A 25144-nucleotide genomic window follows, 5' to 3' on the forward strand; every position below is an offset into this window, starting at 1 on the left:
TTTGACTCACAAGTTCTCAATCTCATCTCAATCTCTGCTTTTCTCGGTCTTGTTCTCGTTCCTGTCTTGATTCCCAAATTCCCAATAGTCTTGGTCTCATATAGTGTGGTCTTGAGCACCTCTCTACCAAACGTTTATTTATTGTTAGACATGGATATTAACTAATTAGCTGCCATTGACGGTGATAGGCGTCCTATGTTGTGGCTCTTTTCATCATTGTGTTGTGAATTTAAAGGATTTTTATCATCATAAGATGTCTAATCCATTTGAAGTGGGAGATTGGCAGACCGATCATTCGTTGGCAGAGCCCTCACTTAAAAGCGATCAAATTTCTATGAGGGTCTTGTGGGTCTGAGTTCTGGTCTTTACTTACAAAAGTCTTGGTCCTATCTCAGCCTAGGTTCGTCTCTGTCTTGATCTTGACGCAAAAAGTTCTAGGTTTTGTTTCAATCTTGGCTTGTCTCAGTCGTGGTCTTCGTTCTTGGTTTAGTCTCAATCTTGGCTTGTCTTGGTCATGCTCCTGTCTTGACTCCCAAAATTATTGATCTTGTCTAGGTCTTGGTTTGTCTCAGTCTAGGTTTGTTTCCATCTTGGTTAAAACATTTTTTTTTTTCTCTCAATCTCTGTCTTGTCTCTGTTTTAACTCCCAAAAGTCTTGGTCTAGCCTTATTCTTGAACTGTGTCAGTCTTGGTCTTGTCTTAGTTTTGACTCACAAGTTCTCAGTCTCATCTCAATCGCTGCTTTTCTCAGTCTTGTTCTCGTTTCTGTCTTGATTCCCAAATTCCCAAAAGTCTTGGTCTCATATAGTGCGGTCTTGAGTGCCTCTCTACCAAACGTTTATTTATTGTTAGACATGGATATTAACCAATTAGCTGCCATTGACAGTGATAGACGTCTAATCATGTGGCTGTTTTCATCCTTGTGCTGTGAATTTGAATGATTTTTATCATCATAAGATGTCTAATCCATTTGTAGTGGGAGGGTGGCAGACCGATCATTCGTTGGCAGATCCCTCACTTAAAATGGATCGAATTTCTATCAGGGTCTTGTGGGTCTTAGCTCTGGTCTTTTCTCACAAAAGTCTTGGTCCTATCTCAGCCTAGGTTCGTTTCCGTCTAGGTCTTGACCCAAAAAGTTCTAGGTTTCGTTTAGGGCTTCAGCTATCGATTATTTTAGTAGTCGATTAATTGATTAATTATTTAGTTCGAATAATCGAGTAATCGGATCAGGACCATAAAGAATTAAAATACTTGAGTTGAGCCTCAAACTGTATAAAAAAATAATAAAAAAAAGACAGGATCTATGTCCAACAAAAGAACAGTTGGCTAACTTACATAGCAAAAGTCCACTAGCTTAAATGCTATAAAATGCTAATTTTTTTATTTTTTATTTTTTTATTTTTTAAACTCTTAACGAATGGTTCAGACACATATTCCCACAAAAAATGGCTAAATATACCAATAAACTAAATTACGAATGCATAAAAAAAATGTTTTGCTCATTTTGGTCTTAACAGGGAGCAGATTGATACAGCCATGTGAAATGAGGTAGAGGGCCGAGTATCCACCCAAATCAATACAACTAAATGCAAACACTTTCAAAACAAACCATTACAATGCCACTTTAATTAAACGAATACTCGAAACAGAAAAAATGTAATTCGAATCTTTTTTTCTAATCGAATACTCGAGTTAATCAAGTAATCGTTGCAGCACTAGTTTCATTTCAATCTTGGCTAGTCTCAGTCTTGGTCTCTTTCCTGTCTTGACCCTCAGAATTATTGAAGTCTAGGTTTGTTTCCATCTTGGTCTTGTCTCGGACTTGAATTAAAAAATTATTGGTTTTGTCTTTGTTTGTCTCAGTTTTGTCTCTGATTTAACTCCCAAAAGTATTGGCCTTGTCTTAGTTTTGACCCAGAAAGATCTTGGTCTCATCTCAATCTCTGCTTTTCTCGGTCTTGTTCTCATTCCTGTCTTGACTCCCAACTTCCCAATAGTCTTGGTCTCCATAAGTGTGGTCTTTAGCACCTCCATACTGAGTGTTTATTTATTGTAAGACATGGATATTCACCAATTATCTGCCATTGACAGTGATAGACGTCTAATTATGTGGCTCTTTTCATCCTTGTGCTGTGAATTTAAATAGGTTTTATCATCATAAGACGTCTAATCCGTTTGAAGTGAGAGGGTGGCAGACCGATCATTCGCTGTCAGATCCCTCACTTAAAAGCGATCGAATTTCTATCAGGGTCTTGTGGGTCTTAGCTCTGGTCTTTTCTTACAAAAGTCTTGGTTCTATCTCAGCCTAGGTTCGTCTCAGTCTTGGTCTTGACCCAAAAAGTTCTAGGTTTCATTTAAATCTTGGCTTGTCTCAGTCGTGGTCTCTTTCCTTTCTTGACCCTCAAAATTATTGAAGTCTAGGTTTGTTTCCATCTTGGTCTTGTCTCGATCTTGAATATAAAAAATATTGGTTTTGTCTCAATCTCTGTTTGTCTCAGTCTTGTCTCTGGGTTAACTCCCAAAAGTCTTGCTCTAGCCTCAGTCTTGACCTGTGTCAGTCTTTGTCTTGTCTTAGTTTTGACTCAGCAAGATCTTGGTCTCATCTACATCTCGGCTTTTCTCGGTCTTGTTCTCGTTCCTGTCTTGACTTGTTCTCCATAAGTGTGGTCTTGAGCATTCCGAGTATTTATTTATTGTTAGACATGGATGTTAACCAATTATCTGCTATTGACAGTGATAGACGTCTAATTATGTGGTTATTTTCATCCTTGTGCTGTGAATTTAAATGAGTTTTATCATCATAAGACGTCTAATCCATTTGAAGTGAGAGGGTGGCAGTCCGATCATTCAGTGGCAGATCTCCCACTTGAAAGGGATTGGATGTCGATCACTGTCAATGGCAGCCAATGAGTTGAAGTAGACTGTTTTACAAGAAAAATACATGAAAATGAAGTCAAACAGCATTGTATTTTGACTTAAATGTCAAGTGAAAGTTAAATACATTGATAAAAAGTTCAATTTTAGTGGTTGAATGTAGGTTCTGACCAGGGCCGGCCCAGGCCATTTGGGGGCCCTAAGCAAAATTATGCCAAGCGGCCCATATTTTTTTGGCCCACCCTTTCAAATGCATATTATGCCAATATTTCGTTTTACTACAATCAGCGGAAGCCGTACATTTGCCGTAGCCGCAGGTGACAACTTGCTCGGCTTTACTTGATTTACTCCGGGCATTCGCCCTGCGGCCAATGGCAATTACCAGTACAAGATATTGACCAGCTCAGCTGACAACAACATTCAAGTCGAAGTGTCATGCACAACAACATCAACAACAACATGCTCTATTGCCTTGATACGGTTGTTTCTTTTCTTCTCCGATTTTCTTCTTCTTTCGTTTCTCTGCTCCAGAAAGATAAATTCTCTTCGACATATTCGTGCATCTATTTTCCAAGTTTGAGCACCAATCGTCACAAAGCAGGCTCAACGTCACTCCCCAGGTTGCCAGATTGTAATGACAAGAAAATAGATGTTTGCATAGATAAACAGCAATGCACGCCACATTATTCACAATGCTCTATTGACATAGTATTAAAGGAGGTTGCCAGATTGGGGGCCCCCTAGTGGTCAGGGGCCCTAAGCAGCTGCATAGTCTGCGGATAGGCTGGGCCGGCCTTGGTTCTTATACTTATAAATGTTCCTTTCTTGTATTAAATGGTAAAACCTATTGAGAAATAGTCCACGGTAACCAAGATGATGCCAAATTCTCTAATAAATATGTTAAGCGTTGTATATATATGCTGTATTGACCCACAGGTACCAGTGCACCGCTCAGTCTGCTTTTAATGAAATCTAATGAACCCCCTGTAGCCGCTTGGCCTGAAATCATTGGAGGGTACCTGTAGGCTCGCCAGACTAAAAGTCATTCACGTGTGTGACAGCAAATCTTTGCCAGTGGAAGGGAGGAGGGAGCGGCTTGCGCTTGTTGACTGGAGTCTGACCGACTTGTTTATGGTCAAGCTGGAGCTTTGGCGAGTTCATTACGAGGTTAAAAGAGAATCCAGAAGAAGAATCTCTGAGGCAAGTTTCACACAGGGGACGGAAAACCAAAAAGAGACCCCCAGGAGGCCTCATTGGGGTACTTTATGAAAGAGATTATCTGGGCGGAAAAAATGTTTCTACTCAAAGCAAGGAGCTTTTAAAGTGTCCGTGTAGGAAACGGTTGCGAAAGTCATCTAAGCCAATAAAAGCGGCATTCATGTGACTGAAATGTGTCGTTTCTTTTGAAATGATGCGCAAAAAGACTGAAAATGATCTTCAACCGACAAACAAGAGAAGCGTCCTCATCGTGAGTGTTTTACGACTTTCAAAAAGGTGGGGAAAAAAACGTCGCGTCTCCAGGTAACTGCGTCCTTCCCACATTTATTTCCAGAGCAAAGCGCAGCTCAGGCACAGCGGGGGGGGGTCTTCTGCGGGCTGCCTCTGCATCAGAGGGCTGCGGGGGGGAATTTGAAAGAGTTTCCACAGAGACGCCGAGCGGGAATGACAAACGCGCCGAGGCCGATCCGCCAACTCCAAACCGAAACAATGAAAATTAAGAACGAACTGAAGGAGAGTCACGCATCAACCCTCAGCTAGGCGCGTTTAAGACAAATGGGGCCCAAAGCGGGAAACATCGTGGGGGTCCGCCTTAGATTACAGGATAAAGTGCGTTTCATACCATTTACGAAACACAAAATGATTCGAAATTGAACTGCTTTCTAACAAATCACTCACCGTTTTTCTTCATCAAAATCTGATGAAATGTCAGTCTTCCAAGCCCAGATGAAGGGCCCTCTAGTGGCGTTGCCCACCAAGCAACTAGAACATTTGAAGGACTATTCCGCATCCTTTGGGAGACAACAGGAGTGGAGGAGGCCACCGACAAATCCAAGGTGACTCTCTCCACTATCGATTCTCTGTAAGCCCCAATGGATGCAAGGGAACATTTTTTTTAGTTGAAGACCAAAGTCCATCACTAATCGAGGAGGCTTACAGTAGATGTCAGAAGATGCTTGTGGCCAATGAGAGTTGAGCTCAAAGGACAAAATTAATCCTCTTTCTAACTTAAAGAAATCATACCGAATAATTTGTTGAAAAAAGGGTGTACAGTAGTACCTCGACATAGGATTGCTTCAACATACAATCTTTTCGACATCCGACGTAAAATTTGACTGGCCATTTGTTTCTACATCCGACGATATGCTCAAAATAGGACAATTTATGACAGCGCCGCAGTTTCTTTGTTTCCCCCGTAAGACGGATGCACTGCGGATTTTCTTGTGAGAGAAATCAACCTGGGTTCCAAGAAAGTTCAGGAGCTTCGTCAGGTTTTTAATCAATTGTTTCAGAACTTGTGCAACACAACACGCCTACTGTCTGCCGCAGCTGACGCCAACAACAACAGAACATTAAAAGAGAAAGTAAAAACTGTACCGCACTGTCACGTTAGCCACGCGGTGCGTTCAGGCATGGCATGCAAAACACATCCGCCACATTCTTATTAGGGCTGCAGCTATCGAATATTTTAGTAATCGACTGAAAATTCTATCGATTAATTGAGTAATCGGATAAAACATATTTTTAGGTGAAGAGCAATTCTAAATATACATGAGAAAACAAGACATTTCATCTAATCTTGAACAATTTTCAGTCAATCAATGTATTTATTTTCGATGTATATTGTTGGAAACAGCCAACAATTGCATGTCAGATGTAACTAGAATAAAAAAAGACTAATTCACTGCTTTCACTCAAAAAACCTTGAGATCTTATTTAAAAAAAATATATATATATATATATATATATATATATATATATATATATATATATATATATATATACGTATATAGCTAAAAATGCTGTTACGCTTGATAACACACATCACTTAAAAGTAAAGATTTTTTCCCACATGTTTCAATTGAATTTCTATTTGTGTCAAGCCATTTTTAAGTTCTAGTTAAGTTTTAAGTTAGTCTAAACTGTAAGTCCTGATAGGATTTTGAGTTTTTGCAGTGTTCAAAATAAATGTATGATACAGGCTGTATTGGAGCACATAATTAGGGACCAGTGCTACTTGGTGTTTTATCCTGCAATGACTACTGAGCTAAAATTGATAGTTAGCATTATTGAGGTTTTATTTTACACCCTCATCACTCCACATTGCTATGTTATGTTAAAGCCTGTATGTAAGACATGTTATCCACGCATCGACAGTGGTCATAATTAATAGAAACCTAGCCCTCCGCAGGGCTAACGTTACGTGAGCTAGTGACAGTGACGTTAATCTTTATGTATTAGCGCTTAGCGCTCAACTGCTTTAAGATGGCGGCTGTTTACTGACGCTGCCCAGACGCGGCCGAGTCTGTCAATGCGCATCTAGTTCAACATACATGTGATCTCTGAGACTCATCAGACGCTACCTGCTACTAAAGTAGCATCGTGTGGGCTAGTATTTAGCAAAGTCGGCGTCGTTTGTAGTGGCTGTGAGTTGCAGTGTTTTTTTTTTTTTTCTTTTTTTTTGCTTCTTCCTCTACGCACGTGGCATCAGCGCGTTGTCCCGCATTAAAAGTAGTCCGAGCAAAACGTGATGCTTAAAGCTGTCAAAATAAACGATTACTCGAGGTGAATAGAATTACTCGGATCAGTTTTTAAACTCGAGTTACTCGAGTTGCTCGAGTATTTGTTTCAGCTCGAATTATTATTTCTACAATTATTCCGATTTGATTTATTTGTTTTGCTATGTGTAGTTGTAATTTGTGATAATACCAGCAGTATTTATTCACTCATTTGCTCCCAGAAACGTATAAATATATTCTATTATTAAATGCCTCACTGTCCCAAAAATGTATTTATACGTCTTTTGCATTTAATTTTTTTTTTTTTTATATAATAAGAAGCATATATAGCTTCCGCTCTATCTGAGAAACAAAGAACAACGCTCTAAACCCATTTTAAAGCAATAAAACTGGCCACTGGAGGGCTGTAGAGCATTTTGTAAGACAAGGCAACCCGGTTCAACAGCAGTGAACGGCCGGGCAGCATGGTCGGAGCGCTGGTGGCATGATCCCAGGCGGTGCTCCGACCGAACAAAACAACCGAGAGGACGCCTGGGATGCCAGGCACTGGACGACCGGGCAAAAAGAGTGAGACCCCCAGTGCAGCGGCTCGCCGAGCAGACCCGCAGAAACGCAAAAATAATCCATCTTTGTGAGACAAACAACGATGAGGGAAAAGTTGACGGCTGACGTGGCGACAACGACGTCATCTTGGCGACAAACCGTCACCTCTCAGTAGTCGTGTGTGAATAAATTGTTACTTTGCTATCAAAAGCTCTATTTGTCTGGTTGTTCATGGTATTTTGTAAAAGGAAAACGATTTTCAGATGTTTGAGATGTAACTAATGCAAAAAATAGCTTGGTTAAAGTCAGTTATGTTTGAAATGTATGCGTTTACAAAAATCTCATTTTCTCCGTTTTTTTCATCTGAAATTGGAAAATTGCTCAAACTAAACTATTTTCTAATGCTGATTTCTAAAGAATGGAAAAAGATATGAACTTACTTTTTTCTGCTGAAAGAAGAGTAATCTTTCTTTTGGTGGGTTCCATGTTTATACAGCAATAGAACAGAATTTTCTGTGGGCCTTGCAAAATCAGTCAAAATCCAGAAAAACGGCCAGGAGCAAAGGGCCTCGCTCTGGTGAAAATGGCTGGGAGTGAATGAGTTAAGGATTTAATGTAGATTTTCGAGCTGTGGAACGAATTAATAGAATTATAATGTATTCTTATGGGAAAATCCTGCTCGACATACGACCATTTCGACTTATAAATAAGGTCCTGGAACTAATTAACTTTGTATGTAGAGGTACCACTGTAATATATATTGGGCGGAAAACACTCAGGTGACTTGAAGTTCTGCTCTGAAACCCCCAATTTGGCCAAATTTCAAAATTGTCCTATATGCACGTGTGATACATCATTGGAAAGCTTAAAATCTCAATTTTCTGGGGGAGGACAAATTTTGAACAGGAGGGCATTTAAAAAAGAAAATAAATAAATAAACACCAAAACCCTAACTGGAGCTGAGAGCATGCAAGAGCATAAATAAAGACACCATGATTTTAACAAGATATTATTGCACAGTTACCTCTTTTCGATTCAAAAACTCCATGTAGCATGTATCACCGAGTGTCAAGACACAACTGTGAATGGCCACAGCGGGATTTTTGGGGGATTTTAGGGGGGAAACATGGTAATATAACAAGGGTCGCGATGCAGAAATTGCAGACATCAAGGACTAATCGAGATTTTCATATATTCACTCTTTTAAACGTTTTTTTTTTTTTGCATTTTCTTTTTTGTTTGGATCGATTATTTATCATCTAAAATATAGGGGGAAAATGCGACAGTAACGAAAAAAATACAATTGAGCGATAGTCATGAGGTACGTAGATATCCGTGACTTTTTTACAGAAGCCAATTTTTTCCATTGTGACGTAAATTGTTTAAAAGTTTAAAATATGCGAGTGAATTTTTTAAATCATTTTTTAAAAATAATATTAGACATGCAAACTCCACACAGGAAGATTGAACACTCTAAATTGTCCATAGGTGTGAGTGTGTGCGTGAATGGTTGTGTGTCTCTTTGTGCCCTGCGCTTGGCTGGCAACCAATTCAGGGTGTCCCCTGCCTACTGCCCGAAGTGAGCTGGGATAGGCTCCAGCACCTCCGCGACCCTCGTGAGGAATAAGCGGCATGGAAAATGAATGAATGAATATTAGACATCAATTAATAATTCTAAGCTAAAACGACAGACATTTCGAATAATAAATACAATTCTTTTTATGGCTAGGTTGAAACAAAAGCGGTTGCGCGACGTCTGTAAACGGGGGTTTCCAGGGTAAAACGGACAAATTAAAAATAATTTGGGGGCTTATTGCGCCACGAATCTGCTATGGCAGCATATAGACAGACATATTGTTCTTTGAAAACACAACAGTTCTTTTGGCTTAAAATACAGCAGTTTATTTTAAAGAGGGGTGCAAGAGCAGAAACTGCTTTTTCAGCCTTGTCTGTGTTTTCCACCATATATTTCACTTTTCCAAAAATGTTCAAATATGAGTGAAGAAATTATGCTATTAGGCTTTATCATTTTTTTCTACAAGGATAGTGTATAAAATGTCACTCACTGTGAAATATGCCAAAATTAGCTAAAAGGCTAGTTTTCATCCATAGTCCCGGCTAACGATATATTTTTAAATTAACTTATTGATCCCCATTGATGGCCCTAGACGGCCAGACCATTTACACAGTCAAAATGAATTGGACGTCTTGCGCCGTCAATTATATTATTATTCCGATTTTTATTCATAATTTATTTGGTTTTTGCTATGAGTACTTGCCATTTGTAAAGGTACCAGCAGTATTCATTAAGGATTTAGTGTAGGTTTTAGAGCTATGGAACAAATTCAAAGAATTATAATGTATTCTTATGGGAAAATCCCGCTCGACATACGACCGTTTCGACTTACAAACAAGGTCCTGGTACGAATTCGTATGTAGAGGTACCACTGTATATATACAGAATGTCCCAAAATAGCCATTTTTGACAGTAAATGGCTCATACATTTTTTTTCCTTATTTCAGATTTGATTTTGGAGTAGAAATGGCAGATACTGGGCTTACGTTCAAGCAAAAAAAAAAAAAAAAAGTTCTGAAAACATTCTGGAAATGTGTAAATAAAGCTGAAGTGGCAAGACGCTTTACGCATGAGTCCCACAGAGATGCCGCAACACTAGATAATTCAACCCAATCACTGTGCCTTGGGGGGAAAAAAATGGTCCAATAAGTCCCCTGGCTGAAAGTGCACACCAAACAGTGACTCCAGGCAAATTCGAGTGACGTTCCACTCGAAGATGAGGATTTTCTTGTGCCCGGTAACTGCAGCTATGTCGATTTGGTCGAGCCATTCAATTTAAATGCAGCTTCATCACTCCAGATAATTTTCAGTGAAAACGTGTTATCGTCCGCACATCGTGTACGGTACTGTTCGCAGAATTCAATGCTTCGATCAGTGTCATCTTCGTTGATAGCATGAACTAGCGCTGCAATGAAACTTTTCCAATGCGCACGTTTCAAAATGCGCTTGATTTTGGGATGCCTGTTTCACGTGACAGTTGATGAACAGATTTTTGTGGGGAACATTAGCAAAAACATCCTGCTCTTTAGTTGGGCTTGTCAATGTTCTTTTTCGTCCCTAATGGTTTTTTTTCTCTTGCACTGGATGGTCCCATGATTCTCAAAATTGTTATTAAATGGTGATGCGAGTTGGGGCATCTCTGTTGAACTATTTTCACATTTCAGGACAATTTTTTGTTTATTTTTTTGCTTAAACGTAAGCCCAGTTCTGCCATTCCTACTCCAAAATCAGATCTGAAATAGAAAAAAAAATGTATTAGCTATTTAAAGTCAAAGAATATACATTATTATACCTTGTTGGCCCGAATATAAGACGGTGTTTTTTCCATTGAAATAAGATTGAAAAAGAGGGGGTCGTCTTATATTCGTGGTCTACGCATTATACTCATTCACGACGCTAGATGACGCTAGATATCATTGAAGCGATGTTCTGTCATGACAGATCTCAGCTACTCTCCCCATTCACGACGCTAGATGGCGCCAGATATCATTGAAGCGATGTTCTGTCATGAGATCTCAGCTACTAGTTTAACCAGTTTGCATTATTTTATTGCAATGTTTTTCCTTATTCAGATTTGTTTCAAGACTACATTTACAGTTCACTTTGATAATTAATGCAGTTATTGCAATTTTGTTGTTTTACCACAATAGTTTATTTTGGTTTATTATGGTTTATTTACATTTCAAAAACCAGAAGCCATTCAATTACGAATGTGATTGCACTTTAGTTTACATTAGGGTTGTTCCGATCATGTTTTTTTGCTCCCAATCCGATCCCGATCGTTTTAACTTGAGTATCTGCCAATCCCGATATTTCCCGATCTGATTGCTTTTTTTGCTCCGGATTCAATTCCAATCATTCCCGATCATTTTTCCTGATCATATACATTTTGGCAATGCATTAAGAAAAAAATGAATAAATGTTGGACGAATATATACATTCAACATACAGTACATAAGTACTGTATTTGTTTATTATGACAGTAAATCCTCAAGATGGCATTTACATTGTTAACATTCTTTCTGTGAGAGGGAGCCACGGATAGAAAGACTTGTGACTTTGTATAGTGTGACTAAATATTGCCATCTAGTGTATTTGTTGAGCTTTCAGTAAATGATACTGTAGCCATGCCCAAATGCATGATGGGAAGTGGAACCATGACTGTGCGTAGTGCTACCAATTGATATATCTTTTCTGCGTTGGGAAATAATATAAGGTGTTAAGAAAAAGATCATTTGCTACCTTGCTTCCCCACACTGCTCCCATGATCATTCTAATCGTAGGGAGAGGGATTGTAAGGCTTTAGCCAATTAAAAACATTTTCCAAAGGCTGCCAAAATTCACTCTACTCATTTTACGCTGCCTTTTATCTCTCTATATAGGTAAATCGGCGCCATTACAGTTTGAGCGCGACAATGCGTGGGTGGGTCGTGCAGCGCATGCATTAATTGTGTTAAATTTTCAGCGTGATACATTTTTTAAAAAATTAATTACCGCTGTTATTGGGATAAATTTGATAACCGTACCTTAAGCCCAGGGGTCGCGTTAACCGAATATTTTCCGTCGTTGACCGATTTTTAAAAACGGTGACGGAAAAAACTGAAGTCCATCTGTCATTTTGACAGGTTGCAATTCACACCCCAGACCACAGGGTGGCGAGTGAGCATATTAATTAGCTATTGTCTCTCTTGATGCACGACGTCGTTGGCCTTACTCTGAAAAATGTCAAGGCAACTGAGTGTCCGAAGTTTTTTCAAAAAGCCCCAAAACGACGATGGTGTTGATAAAAGAGGTGAAAAAAAGAGGGACTGCACAAGCGGGCACGCAATTCAAGTCCATGCGCACCAGGAGGAAAGTGTGAGACTGCGTTCAGGCCACAGCAGGTGAACTGTTAATTTCATTGTTCCATATGTAACCTCATCTGCTTGATGTGTGATGATGGCACGGTGTGGATTCTCTGTTAAGCTTGTTCGGAGAGAATATTAATTTAAAATGAATGAAAACGAAATACTATTGAATATGTTGAAGCGGTGTGCAATGTTAAGAGTCTTGTTAGCTCGAATTGCTGTGTCCAGCCGCTGTAGATCTTCTGCTCTCTGTGAACTCTCTATTCAAGCCGGAACGCGCGCGGCTCTTAAGTGTCTCTGTCACGTGACTGTGTCGTAGCCTGTAACACACTCGGCCAAATGGACACACAAGTACGGAAGGTGAATTATGCCAAACAAAGGGTCGCCACAATGTCATTATCATCATTTAAAAAATTTAAGTGACGGGTAAAAATAGATTATGACCGGATTTTTATGACCCTGTCAGTCAAAATGACAGACAACGAAAGTCTAGCGCAACCTCTGCTTAAGCCTAAACTAAAGACGCTGGATGAGTGTAACATATTATGTTTGTAACGTTAAATACAATTAGAAAACGATTTAATTAAAAATATATATATATTAAAAAAAGGCTTGGCCGATATTTTTTTGCCGATTCCGATACTTTGAAAATGACGTGATCGGACCCGATCGTGATGCCGGCATCTCTAGTTTACATATTTAAATATTCAGATATTAAGATTTGAATCAGGCAAAATAACATTCTTTTTCCCTCAAATATATTGTTATAATCATTTGTTTCGGATGTACTGTAATTATTTTCTGTATAAAAATTAATTTGGTGTTTAAAAAGTCATTTTTTAAAACTTGAGTCTTGAAAAAGAGGGGGTTTTCTTATAATCAGGGCCGTCTTGTATTCGGGCCAATATGATATGTCATAGTCAATTGAATTTAGAAGTTTTATAATACAAACAGATTAGACAAGTTATTTTTTCCAGTTTTTGTCCTATAACTGGTTGCACTTGATCGATTCAGCTTCTCAACAAGTCAGATTTTTTTATTTATTATTCCGACTCATTAGTTGGTCAGCTTCAACCGACCATTCCTAACCGAAAGCAGACAAGCTCCCGGCAGGATTGTGTCCGAAGCGCTCCATTGGCTCGGCGACACCCCCCCTGAGCGGTTCTGCTTCGCGCACAGTAGCTTCACTGTCCTTCCGCACATCCCGCCCGGGCTCCCTCTCGTTTGATTTTTCTCAAGCAGGTGTTTGCCGCGGAATGCCGGGAAGACTTTTAAGTGACTTTCATCTGATCTGCCTTACTGTTTCTTCCAGTGACAATGTGGATGTTATGGTGGTGCAATAACAATACACACACACTCACGTAATGTGCGTGCATGTGCGGATGCATTAGGCAGCGACTTGAGCGAGGATGTTAAAGCAAAGTGCACATAGTGATGGAACAATCGAAAGGAAGAAGCAGTCAACCCAGTTCTGGGAATTCTGACCCAACGCTCATCCCAATAAGCATCTGCTCTCTGCAGAAGGGAGGGGAAGCGGTTGGAGGGTCAGGGTTGCATGTGTGATCCCTTGTTTCTCTGCAAATCAGATTCCGTCAAGCCGCTCAGATTGTTGCCTCTAATCCCGGTCCGCTCGGCGGCGGGAGAAGAGCACTCGTCCTATAGCGCTCGGATGCGACGTGTGTGCAAACAAACGCGTTTAGAAGCTCAGGGACTGACTGCACTTTCAGCTCACAGACATGTAGGTCGGCACTCCCAACTTGCACGCACGCTCCGGCGTTTGGGATCAAAGTGCCAAAAGCACTCCCGTCAGTCCTGCCGCAAACGGGGTCAAGCCAATCAGCTCAATTAATGGCAAGCAGGAGGATGCATTTCTTCTGGTTTTGCTGGAGAGGGACGGAACACCTCACAAGAAGAAGCAAAGGGACACAGATGCACTTGACTTACCCTCAGCGGGATGCTCGACAAGCCCGTTAAATCCAAACAGTCCAGCTCGGTCCTCCAAAGTCTTCTCGGAAAGCTTCCCGGAGAAGCTTCCGACTCTTCTTTTCCTTTAATTCCCAACCTGGTCGTCCTGCCGCCTGGCTCTCATGCTCTCTCCTACAGGGGTAGGCTCCACGCGCAGTGGACGCCACCGCCACTGTCACAAGGAGTGTGTGTTGGGGAGTCGTGCTGAAAGTAGCGTGCTGCACTCGCGCTCTGCGGACCGACTGAGCCAAAGCGCTAGCGAGTGCGCGTGTGTGTGGAAGTGAGAGAGTGAAGGAGATACACATACACCTCCTCTGCGGGTGGGGGGGTCGAGAAGCAGATTAGAGGATACTAGAAGCACACGCACACCCTCCCCCAAGTGACTGGCAGTGGTCATCTAGAAGATTGGCTTTTGTCTGCACACAATGAGACAATTCAGGCACTCACATTATTAGGTAGACTCGTATAAGCCATTATTCTATCATTCGGTTGTATATAGAACATGAGATGTTCCGTGAGGTCGGGGTAATCCATAAAGGTTGAATCGAGGCAAATGGACTGTTCTTGTTATTGAAGATGTTTAAAGTTGGAGCTAAAAGGGTTCTTCAGATTGAATTTTAGGTCTGACAAGAGGTGGCTCTTCTACTTTGAAGTGGATGGCTTCTTGGACACCCACACTTTGAAGATTGTTCTCAATGTCTCTTCTGGAAATGCAAAAAAATACAAATTGAGACTTGTGCAGTGGTTGTTCAGTCCCTCCATCTTTGAGGTTTTAGTATTGTTATACTCCTCAGATTTAGGTTTCTACCAACTACCGTAATTTTCCGAATATAAGGCGTACCCGTGTATAAAGCGCACCCCAAATTTACTTGTAAAATCTAGGGAAAATTATTGTACCCGTTTATAACGCGCACCTTAATTTTAGCACCAATAAATAGAAGAATACAAGAAAACAGAGCTCGTGTACAGATACAGAAATGTCATTTTACTGATTGGTGAAACACAGCACAAGCATAGCATTACCATAAACTGACAAAATTTACGGTAATAATATGATTTGATAACTTCTTTGATAACTTCTCCAACTTACCAGAATCTAGGAGATAACAAAACAAACTTTTCTTTTAAAGGCTGCTGTATAACTTGCTTGTTTCATCATCATGAATAAATGTTTCTTCCATGAATTGATACGGTAAAATGAAAGTGAGAACGTAAGTCGGAAATCCGAGAGCGCTCATCGCTGTCGACGCGACAGTAACAATAGGAACTATTGTTATTTGGGTTTGAGTTTACCGAGGGACAGATATAGTTGACGGACACACACAGGAAGTCTGTGTTGTTACATTTGTTATGGTCCGAGTTGCGGAACTGCAATAAACGTTGACTCAAATGAGTTCAAGAAACTAAATTCTGTGCTTTATGAAGAGTGAAAAAAAGCAGAATTTAACACAGACGAAATTATTCGGCCGATCAGAGTGAAGTATTACCGAAACGAAATGGTGACGTCACGTAGCGTAATGGTCGGCAACAGATCCCCGGATACGTTTCTTCAACACAACGTGGCCGTGTCAATAAAAAAAAAAAAAATCGTTTTTTATATATATATATATATATATATATATATATGTATATATATATACCGTATATGTGTATAATTCTGTCTCCATCCATGTACCTGTTTATAATGCGTACCATGATTTTACAAGTTGATGTTGGGGAAAAAAAAGTGTGCGGTATATTCGGGAAATTACGGTATTATATACTGCTATTCAAGACGAATATTTCAAATATCAATATTTTAAAAAGTTCTTGATACGGAATACTATTTTCGATTATACATACCGTAATTTTCGGACTATAAGCTGGTACTTTTTCCCTCATTTTAAATCTTGTGGCTTATTGTCCAGTGCAGCTTATTTGTTGATTTATTTGGGTTAAAAAATAATACTTTATCTGACAGCTGCGTCATAAGACTGCCATAAGATCGCCATATTTATGACATTACACTGTCATGAACACTAAAGAATGCTTATGATAGATGTCATGAAGTGTCATCCGGCAAATAATGTCACTAACTCCATTTATGTCCAGCTCGGATCCATTCAAAAGTGAGATCATTTGCCGGTTGACACAAAATGACATCTGTCATAAGCATTCATTAAGGCTCATGGCAGTGTCACGTCATAATTATGATGGTTTTATGACAGTCTAATGGCGCCACTGTCAAATAATTTTACCAAATACCATGACTTCCAATTAATGAAACAACTAGAACAGTAACTGAAGAAATGATTAGCACAGAATATGGATTGTCATTGTTATCTACATATTTAATGCTGCAATGCATGCTAGGAGGCATGTCGGACGAAAACAATGTTGGCAGCAGAGGTTGACTGTGTACCCCAAGGGAGCAGTGATGGTCAAATGAAGCTTCTTGAAGCAATGAAGCTTTGCAGCATGGTGGTTTATTTGGTTGCTGTCAAAATAAAGTGTTACCGCTTAAAGTATTTTTGTGTAAATATCCCATAATACAGTGAGGACAGCTGCGGCTTATAGTCCAGTGCGGTTTATTTTTTTTTATTATTATTATTTATTGTTTTTTTTTTTTTTACTCTTTCAGTGCCATTATGGTGATAGACATCCCAACATGTGATGTGCATTAATCTTCGTACTGTGAATGGAAATGAGTATCACTAGAAGACGTCAAATCCATTTGAACTTGAAGAGCTGGGAGCAAATGAACATTCAGGTTAGTGCAAAAACACATTAATATCTAAGTATCAATACTTTAGACAACCTTACTTCTATGACAACAATAAGGCTGACATGGCATCCACATTGTGATCGAGTCTCAATGCCATTGTCGGTATTAGAATTCAGATTCATCCCACGTTTACACTGATTCAAATTTAGAATAATCACCAAATTTGGTGGCAGATTAATCACGATCACTGATTTATCGATAGTTAAAAGTGTTTTTTTCGTCAACAATGACTCACAAAAATATTTCGACAACGAACACTTTTTTTTCATGACAACATAGAGACGATAACAAGCTGAAAGCGTGTTTTGGGAGATTAAAACAACGAGACTAATGCCAGTTTCCGTTTGAACAAGACTAACTAGAACAAGATCAAAATGTGCAATAGTTTCCATTTCATGTTCACAAATATGTGACATTTAATGTGTAGTTAGCTTGCATCGTAACAGTGTCTGGTTGCGTCACTCATGTGACGTGATGCGGCCTCCGCCATGACTCACCAGTGTGTCCTCTTCAGTCTCCAAATTTGCAAGATTTTATTGGCGTGAGAGAATATGCAATGTTGCTTTAGGGGCAGTTTACATGGTGACTCCCCGAAAAGACGAAAAATTTCGAATTTGCATTTATATGGTTCCGTCTCCATTCGAACAATGTCGCAATTCTAAATGAAAATGATGTAGTATTCATGCCGGCCCTAGGGGGCAGTGTAGATTTACAAGGCATCAGCGAATGATGCACTTTGACCTCCTCAGCCCGGAAGTCAACATGCCTCCCCACTCCAAGCAATGGCATTTTCTTTTGTTCAAAAAGGCACAAAAATGGAAGAATTCAACATATTTAAATTTGAAAATATTATTAAAACAGTATATTAAAGCCGACGTTCCGCCATTAGCTGTTTTTAGGTTTAATAGCACCGCTATTCATCTCAATGTGACGTGAGCGAGTGCTGACGTCATCGGCGCGGGTCTCGCGCGGCAGGAGCTTTTGATATGAATGCGGAGCCATCCCCCCTCAAGCCCCCGCAATCAAATTCTTCCACTTTGGAGGCAGGATTCAGAATTTTTCGTCTTCGCCGACACCATAAGCATGCGAGGCAATTCCGCTACTCAGTCATTGCGTCTTTGTGTCACAGAGCCGCCATGTAAACTGTCCCTTAGCTTTTAAAGGTTTGTGCTGAGTGATCATCACACACTAAATGTAACTCGTAGTGTTAGCATAGCATTCGCGTTAGAATTAAGCTAATGGTAACGCCAAGCGTCCTCTTAAACTCTTGGACAACCGTTTTTACTTATTTCCGTGGCATCCAGGTGGCTATACTTTATTGAAAATAATGTACTGTTTTCCTGCTGAGTGTGTATTATTACTAAGTTGGTGTTGTCATTGTTAATGTTACAATATGTGCTAGTTGGAAACCTTAATTTTGGGAGTAATTTTTTAAAAATTTTACTGAAGAAAACATCCATAGTAATCCATAGTTTGGCCCCACATTTTGAGGTGACTAAAATATGACTAAGACTAATAAAAAACTAAGACGAAGACAAAATTTAAGACAAAAATAAAAAGGGCTGACAAAAACAACACTGATAGTTAACCTATCATACAACCATTCACTACCAATAATCGTGCTTCAGTGATAATGACAGTGTTAAAACTAGATTATTGGAAGAAAATACAACTCATCAGTTTTAGCAAAAAAGATTAACTTTTCAGAATAGTTGGTATTCCAATGATTAATCTATCATCATCATTCACCATTTACTCATCAGGTTTCCCACGGGTCCTTAACCTCTTCAGACCTGCATTTTATCTGCTGGGCCAAAAAAAAAAATCTTCGCTTATTTTTACTCAAATACCAGAAGAAAGTGCAATTTTTTGGTCGAGTATATTTCATGCTTTTATTGGTTCTTTGTAATGTTGAAGTTATTGTTTTTAATGAGAAATAAGCACTTACGTTTGCCTTTTTGAAGTTGCGTTATGTCTTAGCCATTTTCAAAAAAAAAAAAAAAAAAAGGGCTAAGAGGGCATGCTAAACCTCATGATTTGATTTCGATGTGTAAAGTTCCGTCCAATCATCTCCCAGAAGTGGCAATAGCAACTAAAGTCAGTGTATTTATTGATTTAGAGACACGAACGTGTCATGTCCTTCACCAGCATGCTCGAGTCGGAAGGGTTTAAAAAAGTCTAAAAATGTATTAGATTTAAAATCCGGATACTCAAGGTCTTCAGTTGTCTTAAATTCAATGAAAAATTGTATTTGGTATTAAATTTCCAGAAAATGTGTTTAATGCCAGGGTTGCTACCAAAATCTTCCATTAGAGTAGTGTTAGCTCACTGGCTGCCATTGATGGCGCGAGACATCCAATTTGTTTTGACTGGATTGGAGATCTAGTGCTGTCAATGGCAATGAAATTTGAGCATTCACAGCTTTCTTTTGTGGGCATTTATGGATGACTTCCTGTTAATTTTGAGTCACTTCCTATTCATTTGGTGACAGTCTTGACTTTTAAGTCACTTCCTTTTCAGTAATTCGAAATCAACAGGAGGTGACCAGTAAATGTCTCAACAGGAAAAGGAATTGACTGAAAATCAACAGGAAATGACGTTAAACGCCCCAAAATTGTTGCCTGGCACTGGCGGCCACTGACGGCCATAGACGTCCAATCAATGGCATACCGCACGCATGCTATTTTTAGACCGTGACGTCGCATCGTAAAGCGGAAGTAAAACCGAAGTGGGACATTGTAGACCCGCCCTCGCATAGAAACAACGTAATTTGTGCTACTTATTGCCGGTAATCTTTCAAACACGAACATGGCGATCACGCAATGCTTTTTTGGAACTCTAGACATTACGACACATGAAGGATGTTTTCTTAATACGTTTCCGGAAACCAAAAACTCGGGAGGAAAAAATGTGAAAACCGAAGCAACTTGCGCTGACTGAACACAAGCTCGGTGAATCCATTCACATTTCATATGAAGTAAACATTTTGTTGGGTTGGCATGGTCTTTCAGAGGACAAAGAGGTAAGCAATTTTTATATTTTTAACTTATTTTTTTAGCGTAACATTGTGCCATACTGCTTCTGTCTGACAATGAATGACCTGAAAAGAATTACAATGGTATCTGACTGTTACTGTTTCTGTTTATATATATAAAACAAAGGATATATAAGACAGGGCTGATGGTAAAGGATAGCTTGTTGAAACAGGAGAATGTCATTGTCAGTCACGTCGATAAAAAAAGCTAAGGCTATGCTCAGGTCGGCTCATTTTTTTCGTCTTTTTCAGCCTTCGACACTCAAGCCGTCTCTTTAACTGAACATTTATACTATGTTCTTCCACATTCCTCATTTTCGGAGAGAATTGTTAGGTTTAGCTCTGTAAACATCTCCTTCTTAGACGATTTCCATTCATTTCCTATTAGGGACAAACGGTGGCTTGTCCCTACTTAGCAACAGTAGCTAATTGCGAATATTAATGAGCGGAAGTGACGTGTTGCTTGCGGTACGCCATTGGAAGTGGGAGAGTAGCAGCGAATTAATTCACCCACTGCCACCCGCCCACTTCCAATGGATTGGACATCTACTAGTGATAAACTCATTCCAATTCACAGTAAAATGATAAAAAGTGCTTGTTTTTCGGTTTATGACTTGTTTTGTAAAATGGTTTCCTGAACTCATGTATCGATAACTGTTGTATCGCCATATCATGAGATCATCGATATTTTGAGCCTTGTATCGCAAACCGAATCGTGATGTATCCAGAGGTTCCGACCCCTTATGCAAAGTCTGCAAAAAACACTTTTTCGTGAGGGACAATGGGGGTCAATGCCGTTGAGTTGCACATGAGAGGAGAAAAACACGAGTTACAATGAAATGAGAATGAGTTTTTCACCAGATATTGTTGCAACATGTTTTGGTCTTAAATTATATTTTTAAGGTCTTAAAATGTCTTTAAAAGTATAAAATCTAACTTTTAAAACGGTGCAAGAACCCTGCTTTTTTTTTAAACCTGTCCTGTTCAGCTGTTTGACATGGAGAACGGAAGTCTGAGTGTCCGGGTGGTCTGAAGAGTTTTAATGTTTCACATTGGAGGATGACCTTCTCCCATTGTGATCATTCACCATATCTCATTTACTAAGAAAGAGCAGCAAACAAGAAGGGGCTATGGGGGAACAGAAGAAAAGAAGGAGAATGACAGAAGAAAAACAAACAACAACAAGAAATACATTGAACGATTACACTAACTATGAATATGTTGGTGCTATCGTCAGCTAGATGCATTTCCGGTTGATCCCATGTGAGGGGCCTATTAAGCAGAGAAAGAGCCAGAGCAGCCCATCCCTCTTACCGCAACCCAGCAAAGGGGCCAATGTCACCCCCCAGGGATACAGGGTGGTCCCCATCAACTGGCCTTCAGGGATGGGAAGAGGGGACGCACCACCAACCCCCACGCCGACCCCACCCCTATTCGCCCACACGAGCCACAGCTGCAGCCCCCCAACCAGCACAGTACACCGCTAGACCCCCAGCGACCCACCAAGCCCAGGACAGGGCCCCCCACTGGAGCAGGCGACACCCAGCCGACACACCGGCATCCAGCCAGCGACCGGTGCCAGAGCGCAGGGCGGATACCAAGGCTGAGAAGAGAGGGGAAGACGGAAGCAGGAGAACGACGAGGAGGCGCCGCAGGGCAACACGAGACCGGAACCCCAACCTACCCTCACTGCTGCGGCCAGAAGCCCAGGCAGAGGGGAGGTCATGCCCCGGGAGCCAGGCCATTCACTTAGTCATTCTCTACCAATGATTGCTCGTGTTTTTGTCCCATAGACTACATTAAAATCCTAGATTAATCGCAAATTTAGATTAATCGAAAAAAACATGGCAGAAAACACTCAGGTGACTTAAAGTTTCGCTCTGAGACACCCAATTTGGCCAACTCTCAAATTTGTCCTATATGAATGTGTGATACATCATTGGAAAGCTTAAAATCTCATTTTTCTGGGGGAAGAAAAATTTTGAACTGGAGGGCATTTTGAAAAAAAAGTTTTTTAAACAGCAAAACCCTATCTGGAGGTGAGAGCTCGCGAGAGCAGAATTACCGACTTTAACGAGATATTATTGCGTACTTACCTTGTTTTGATCCAAAAACTCCATGTACCATGTATCTCTTAGTGTCAAGACACAGCTGTGAATGGCCACAGCTGGATGTTTTGGGGATTTTATGGGTGAAACATGGTAATATAACAAGGGTCGCGATGCAGAAATCAGACAACAAGGAGTGGTCGAGATTTTCTTTTTCATATATTTTCCCTTATAAACATTTTTTTTTTTTTTTAAACCTGTCCTGTTCAGCTGTTTGACACAGAGAATGGAAGTCTAAGTGCCCGGATTCTGAACAGTTTTAATGTTTCACATTGAGAGTCTGACATACTCCCATTGTGATCATTCAAAATACCTTTTTATTATGACAAAGCAGCGAACAGGAAGGGATTATGGGGGGACAGAAGAAAAGAAATACAAGAGAAGAAAGAAAAGAAACACATACACAAACAACAACAAGAAATACATTGAACATCTAAACTAGTTACTAATATGCTGGTGCTATCGTCAGCGAGATGTATTTCCGGTTTACACCATGTGGGGGCCTATTGGCCAGTGAAAGAGGACAATGGCGGTGGGGGTGTCCATAAGACTATAAGCTAAGTGATTGAAAGGGGTAGAGTGTACACAAATCAGTTCTGTGATCTAGAACCCAGTAATCGTGTGAATCTCTCACATTTTTTTTTTCAATTTTTCTTTGTTTGGATCGATTATTTATCATCTAACATCGGAGATAATGCGACAGTAACAAAAAATAAAAAATAAGCGATAGTTTTGAGTTCTGTGACTTTTTTACAGACGCCATTTTTTTCATTGTGACATAATTTGTTTAAAAGTTTCAAATATGTGAGTGAATAATAAAATTTTTTTGTCAATTTTTTTTTTTCAAACGAAATATGAGACATCAATTAGTGATTCTAAGCTAAAAGTGACATTTTGAATAATAAATATAACTAGGCCTGCAAGCAGGACTGAACGGGCCCTCGCAATCTAGCGCAACTCGGACGTCACGCAACTCGGACTGTGTGCAGGTCAGGGTGGTGGCAGATCCTCCTCTCTAATCATCTCATTAGAACCTAACATGCTCGAAAGTCGCCTCTTACATTACCACACCCAAGAGATAAAAACCCCTATTGGAGAGAGTACTACAAAAAAGGAGCCACTACTGAGCTGTGCAGCCAAGCCCCTATTCAAAACCAAAATTAATCTTCTACCTGGGCCAATTTGACCAAGTGTGCCAAATATTGTGGCTCTATAAGCTGCCTGACTCTCTGGAAAAAAAATATTTCCTTTAAATGGCGAACAAAGGGTCGTCACGGCAACAGACAGACACGTGGACATGGGCCGTAAATAAGTATTTTAATAGGTCTTGAAACTACAATGACCAAACTGAAAAGAACTGGATATGTATTGGAAAAACGAGTGACTTTCTATTGCCACTAGTTGGCGCTGTAGGGTTGATGCAAATGACCCCTACAAGGCACTTCAGGGTATGACTCTCAACAAGCACGGGAAGTTTGTCGCAGATATGTTGTATATCTGCCGAGTTATGACTGTTCAAAGTTTTTAGCGAGACAAATTGTTGACGGTCATTTTCACTTTCCTGTTTGGACCCCTCCGCTTCAACGAAACCTCAATATTCTTCATCAGGCACCTGAACACAGGTCTTAAGGCTTCCCTATGCAGGTTTGAGGTAGATTGTTTTTTTCCCTTTAGAGGAGGTGTGTGTCCCGTAAAAAAGGGCTTTTCCTGTTCCCACTAGGAGGCGCCAGGCACAAATGGTAAATTTTCAATCCAGTCCTGCTCAGGCTGGTATACCTCACACACATGCCAGCTTTAAAATAGATTGAATGTGTATGAGGGAGCTATCAGTAATTTTCCGAATTCGGTGTTTTGACGAAAAAATGGCCGATTTTGGCACCCCGCCCAGGTCAGGCCCGTGAATGAAAACACACCATTTTGATAACTTAAGATTTCATATGCCTCATGAACAGTCTCGCCAATTTTGAGAATGATCAAACTAATTCCCTAGGTGCCAAGGTCTCAAATGCGCACACTGTAAATCGATAAAAATTTCACATTCAATCCAAAATACCCGATTTCCTGTTGGGTTTGGAATACGCATGCAAGAGACTTTTTGGAGCAGTTTTGTACAAGGTATCGACTCTCCGAATTTCATCCCTCTACGTTGAAAAAACCTAAATGGAGAGGCCTTTTTGAAAATTTCAAGGGGGCGCCACTGAGCCATTTTGTTACATGTTTTCGTAACGTTGCAAGATTATTGAACGTTATGGAAAGCTGCATGTATGTCCAAATTTTTGTGAGTTTTCGTGCATGTTGAAGCCTCCAAATGGAAACTCCTACTGTGAACCGATAAAAATTTCACATTCGATCCAAAATACCCGATTTCCTGTTGGATTTGGAATATGGGTGCAAGAGACTTTTTGGAGCAGTTTTGCATAAGGTATCTACTCCCCAAATTTCCTTGCTCTATGTTGAAAAAACCCAATAGGAAAGGCCTTTTTTAAAACTTCTTTCTGTCGCCACTAGTTGGCACTGTAGAGTTGATGCAAATGACGCCTACAAGAACCTTCAGGGTATGACTCTCAACAAACACGGAAAGTTTGGCGCAGATATGTTGCATATCTGCCGAGTTATGACTGTTCAAAATGTTTGGCGAGACAAATTGTTGACGGTCATTTTCACTTCCAGTTTGGACCTCTCCGCTTCAATGAAACCTCAATATTTTTCATCAGGGACCGGAACACATGTCTTGAGGCTCCCCTGAAACAGGTTTGAGGTCAATAGATTTTTTTCCCTTGGAGGAGGAGCCTGTCTCGTAAAGAAGGCCATTTCCTGTTCCCACTAGGGGGCGCCAGGCCTAATGGGTAATATTTCAATGCATTCGTGTTCAGGCTGGGATATCTCATATACATGCTAGAAATGAAAAAGATTGAACGTTGTATCACAGAGTTTTTAATCATTTTCTGAATTTGGTATTTTGCCTAAAAATGGCCAACTTTGGGACCACGCCCAGGTCAGACCCTTGAGTGAAAACTCACCATTTTGAAAACTTAAGATCTCATATGTCTCCTGAATAGTCTGACCAATTTTGAAGACGATCCAACTATTTTCTTCAGCGACAAGGTCTCAAATGTAAATCGATAAAATTTCACATTTGATCCAAAATTTCCGGCTTCCTGTTGGGTTTGGAATATGGGTGCAAGAGACTTTTTGG

General features: G+C 40.1%; 1 protein-coding gene across 1 annotated transcript in view; it reads right to left on the minus strand.

The window, feature by feature from the left end:
• LOC130908488 (cadherin-12-like) overlaps positions 1-14289 on the minus strand; it is a 209307-nt gene extending 195018 nt beyond the window's left edge. Inside the window, exon 1 of the mRNA XM_057823947.1 lies at positions 14022-14289. The gene's annotated coding sequence lies outside the window, so the exon portion shown is untranslated. The remainder of the gene's footprint in view (positions 1-14021) is intronic.
• Between the last annotated feature and the right edge of the window lie 10855 nt (positions 14290-25144).

This window comes from Corythoichthys intestinalis, chromosome 20 (assembly GCF_030265065.1).
Source record: "Corythoichthys intestinalis isolate RoL2023-P3 chromosome 20, ASM3026506v1, whole genome shotgun sequence".
Lineage (NCBI taxonomy): Eukaryota > Metazoa > Chordata > Actinopteri > Syngnathiformes > Syngnathidae > Corythoichthys > Corythoichthys intestinalis.